This window comes from Mesoplodon mirus (genome assembly GCF_964341445.2).
Source record: "Mesoplodon mirus genome assembly, chromosome: 18".
NCBI classification, from domain to species: domain Eukaryota; kingdom Metazoa; phylum Chordata; class Mammalia; order Artiodactyla; family Ziphiidae; genus Mesoplodon; species Mesoplodon mirus.
In genome coordinates, this window is record NC_138994.1 from 10645319 (window position 1) to 10650450 (window position 5132).

Below are 5132 nucleotides of genomic sequence, written 5' to 3' on the forward strand. Positions count from 1 at the left end.
CCTCGCATCCTGGGCTCAGGGGCCAGCAGGGCGGCAGGCAGCCAGGACAGCTGCAGCGTGCAGCCCCCGGGGTGCTGGGCGGCCACCCCGCCCTGGGCCTGCTGTCCGCTACTCACCTCCTGCCTGACCAGGGGCCAGGGCAGGGAGGTCGGCGTGCAGGCCCTTTTGGGGCTGGGAGATGTGCCTGCAGGGCCCAGGTGCTGCTGCACAGGTGCTGGACACAAGAGCATCACCCCCAAGCCCCGCACCACACTCTCCCCAGCAAGGGCTTGGCTGCCCTCTGGACTGACAGCAAACCAACCAGATCCTCTTCCGCCTTCGAGACTTGGGGCCAATGCCCCAGTGCCTTCAACCGCCTCCTGGGTCCAAGTTCTGGGGACTGTGTGGCTTCAGCCTATGGGGACAGAGAAAACCACTGCTGGCTATGCCCATGTGACCTCTATCCAGCAGGGAGGCAGAAAAGAATCAGAAGTGAAATGTGAGGGTGGATTGAGGATGGGCCGAGGTGAGGGGCCTGATGGGGTCGACCTAAAGCAGGAATGGCAAACGGATTACATCTGGAGGGCTGACTTGGATCAGCTGCTATTGGCTGCTTGGAGATGTGGGCAAAGACTATCAAGATTGCAGCCTGGAAAAAAAAAAAAGAGATTGCAGCCAGACTCAGTGCAAAAAGACTGCTGTGATTGATTAGTGATGTCTGCCAGGGGCATGAGAAAGGAGAATGTGGTACACCTGCCTGTACTCACCATATCTGGCCTGGAGGGAAGAGAAAAGGAAGATGTGGGAATGTGGAGTACCCTGTCCTGAGCTTCGGGGAGGTGTGATGTTGGGCGGGGAGAGGGAAGAAGGAAGGTTCCCGGGCACCGCCAAGGATCCCACCAGCTCCCTCCCCCAGGACCCATGGGACCTAACCCATGGGCAGGCAGGGGGAGCTGGAGTGGGAAAATGCAGGGTGTGCGTGTGGGGGGCATGTCAGGAGAGCCTGAGGATGCTAACGTGGAAGAGAAGGACACACAGGAAAGGTCCTGGAGACAAGGAGATGGACAGTTTCAATGGTGGGGGCAGGGCTAGAGCTCCCAGGGACTGCTTTTGGCTGGTGGTCCCAGTATGAACTGGGCTGGTAGAGGGGTCCCCACCAGGAGCTGTAGAGGCCTGTGAGAGCTGCGCAGCCCTCCTGAGCCTGTTCCCTGTGGAAGCAAGGCGGTAGGTCACTTATTGCAAAGGCCCTGGGGAATGACCCCCATCAGCAGGCGGGCACAGGGACACCACAGCAGCCTGGTCACACACAGCCATCACTAGGCCCACACGGACAGATGCCCCGGAACCACCCCTCCAACAAAGGGCCTCAGACAGAGCCCCCAGAGACACCCAGGGCTACACCGGAGGGTAGCCCTGTCACAGCGGGCCCAGAAGCCTGAGCAGTGCCCCTGCCCTGGCCAGTGCAGGCACTTCCTCAGACTTGGTCAACAGGTGGGGAGGGCGGCCCAGGGAGTGGCCGGAGCCATTGGGCAGAGCTGGCCACGCCCCCTGCCTGGCTGCCCAGCTGCTCCCTCCCGGGGAGTCGTGTTTCCACGGGGATGACTCTGCTCATTCCTGCTGACCCCGTCCCTCAGCTGCTCATTGGCCCCATCGTGTGCGTGGGAGTGTGTGTGCACGAACACACACGTGTACACACGAGCGCAGACACACGAGAGCGCACGCCCAGCCTGAAACCACGCCTCACGCTGACCTCACAGCCGCACCTACCACTTGCCACATACCTCCGCTCCTCCTTCCCCATCACTGGCCTCACGTCCACGCCCAAACAGAAGACACTGACTTGCCAGATGGCCCTGGCGGGACCACGGCCACTCGGCGCCCTCCCAGTTCACTTGCCCCGCTTGGCAACAATCCTCTGGCCTGATGCTGCGCCCTCTCTCCCTCGCAGGCGCCCAAGTGGAACCACAGATAACCAGAGATGAACAGTCTGGCTCGGGCCCCAGCACCCATGGAAACTGCCCTCACCAGAGGCACCAGAGGCCCCAATCAGTCAGACCCAGTGGTTCCTCTGCAGCCGACCCTCCCTCGAGCATCTCACGGCCACAGCCTCTCTTCTCAGGAGAAGAGCGTGGCCTCCCCCTCCGGCCACTCTCTCTACATCTGCTCTGTGAGCCCCTCCTTCCTGCCCCTAGAAGACGCTGCTTCTCCAGGGCCTGGTCTGCAGCCCTGTTTGCCTTTCACAGCAGGCACCTCTCCCCGTGCCCTTCTCCTCTGCCACGAGAATAACCGCCATCCACCTCCTTTCCGTGGTTTCTGGTCCCACTTCCCTGACGGCCCCAGAGCGGTCAAGTCACGGCTCGCCTTCATGTGCAGCCACAACATTGGCAGCTCTTAGGTCAATGGTGATTCATGCCCTCCTTGTGTGATTATCTGTGGTCTATCTCCCCCCACCAGACTCCTCACAGGCCTGGGCTTGGGGTCACCCCTGAACCAGTGCCTGGCACATTGGCATGGGACTGACACATGGCACATCCAGCCTGGCACCTCCTCCTGCTGGCCCCCAGCGGGCCTCCAATGGACTCCTCATCTCTCCCTTTGAAATTTGCACTTCATTGTAAATTCCTCTCCTCCTACCCTCTTCACCAGCCCTGAAGCCACTTCACATCTGGATGTCTTGTTATGTGAGTGGGTAAATGCCCTCCTTGGCTAGGCCAGTTGAGGCAATGGTTTTGGTTGCTGGTGGCTGAAAGCATCCTGGTGGCACATCTGGTCAGTTCCCAAGCCATGCTGAGGCTCCTTCCCAGCACCCACATGTCTCTCCGTCCTCCAGGCTACCGCTGCTTCATCACCCCTCACCTGCTCTATCCAAATAGCCTCCCATCTGCCTCCCTACCTCCTGCTCGTCTCCGCTCCAATCCACCATCCCCAGTTCTAAAATCACAAATCTGATCACGTCACCTTCTGCTTAATCCTTCGGTGGCTTCCCACTGCTTAATAATGTGTCCACACTCCTCCACATGGGTCCCAAGGCCCTGCATGATCCGATCCCTGCCTCGTGGCCCATCACTTGGCCACACACACCCACCCTCTGGCCATGCTACCTCCATTTTCACAAAAGGGCCAAACTGTTTCCCACCGAAGCCCATGCCTTTGCTTCTGGTCTGCTTGCCACCTGGAGCAGTCCTTCTTTTTGGCATCCCAGAGAGCTTTAATTCGTCCTTCCAGACTCAATCTACACAAGAACCACTACCTCCAGGAAGCCCTCCCTGGGCACCCTGGCTGAGCGGATTGCTCCTTTGTACCACCAGTGTGCCTAACACTGGATAAAAGGTTATCAAATGAATGAATGGATGAGAGGACCCTTCCACCTTAGCCCGTTTCTCCTTTGAGCCCACCCTGAACTTAAATCATAACCAGAGGGCCTCCCTGGTGGCGCAGTGGTTGAGAGTCCGCCTGCCGATGCAGGGGATACGGGTTCGTGCCCCGGTCTGGGAGGATCCCATATGCCGCGGAGCGGCTGGGCCCGTGAGCCATGGCCGCTGAGCCTGCGCATCCGGAGCCTGTGCTCCGCAACGGGAGAGGCCACAACAGTGAGAGGCCCGCGTACGGAAAAAAAAAAAAAAAAAAAAAAAAAAAAAATCATAACCAGAAACTGGATCTCCTCTGATATCACCCCTCACACATTCCCCTCCCCCACCTCCTACTGCTCAGCTCAAGGGCCCTGTTGTGTAATCCTTGGGCTTCTTCTTACAGTCAGTCCTTGACCCTGAGATTTCTCCCTCTCCGTCAGCCCCTCAGGTTTCACCTCCCTCCTCTTCCAGCCTCCGTTACAAGATCCATCATCATAATCCCTCCCTCGAAAATAGGCATAACTGCAGCCTTCTCTCCCCTTCCACCTCCCTCACCTGGGGAAACCTCAGCCTGCCTGGCCTGGCTGTGCTCTTCCTGAGGCAGCTCCTGAGCTGCTGGATGCTGCTGCAGCCAAGGCAGGACTTCGCTGGGTTCACACTGTCTCTGTGGTTATAAACTCCTGGTTTGCCCCCAGTGCCGCCCTCTCAGCGTAGGTTTCTCTGTGAGTCTCGCTTTTCCACTTTTTGAGAACAACTATTTCATGCCTTCTCTTCTTTCCCCAACACCCCCATAGTCTTCCCCACGATGCTCCCAGCTGGTGACCCTGTCTCAGTCTTCACTGAGACAACAGGATCCGTCACACACAAGCCACCAGAACTACCCTCACTGCCCGCCCCTTCTTCCTCTGTCCTGATAACAAAAGAAGACTCAAGACCAGGACTTCCACTTGGTCTCAGGCCCTTGACCCCGCTTGCCTTCCCGAGGACCTCCTTCTCTACTTATCTTCTCTCTCTCCCACCACCAGCCCCTCCCCTTCTATGACCAGGTGCTGCCATCTTCAGAATAATGGCAGTGGTGACAAAAACCACCCTCCCGGCCCCATGCCTCCCTTCATGCTTGCTCTAATTTTTCTGTTCCTCTTCACGGACACACTTCTTGGAAAGTGTCTATACCAGCTGTTTTTCCTTACCTTTGCTCCCTCTCCAACCCATTCCAACCTGGCGTACGTTCCCCCCACTCCACGGAAGTGGCTTCTGTCAAGTCACCAGCACCCTCCCTGCTGCCAAGTCTGCTGAACACATTTTTGTCTTCACTTCCCTCAACCTCATAGAAACCTTCAATCCAGTTGGCTGCAGTCCCCTTCTGGACAGGCTCTATCCTCTCAGCCTCCATGACAGCTCACCCATAGTTTACCTCCTGCCTCTCCGGCTGTTCCTTCTCAATGTCCTTTGCTTGTGCCTCTTCCTCTCCCCAATCTCAGGGCTCTGTCTGGGTCTGGGTGGCATCATTCCTATGACTGTAAATAGTGTTATAGGAGTATGTTAAACCCCTCCTCTGAACTCCAGACCGATATATTTAACTGGCTACTGGACCCCATCATGTGGATAGCTAACAGGCATCCAATCGACAGCATCTGGAATGAAACATTTGCCAAGGACCTACCATATAGCACAGGAAACTGTGCTCAATGTTATGTAACAACCTAAATAGGAAAAGAATTTGAAAAAGAATAGATACATGTATATGTATAACTGAATCACTTTGCTGTACACCTGAAACTAACACAACATTGTTAATCAACT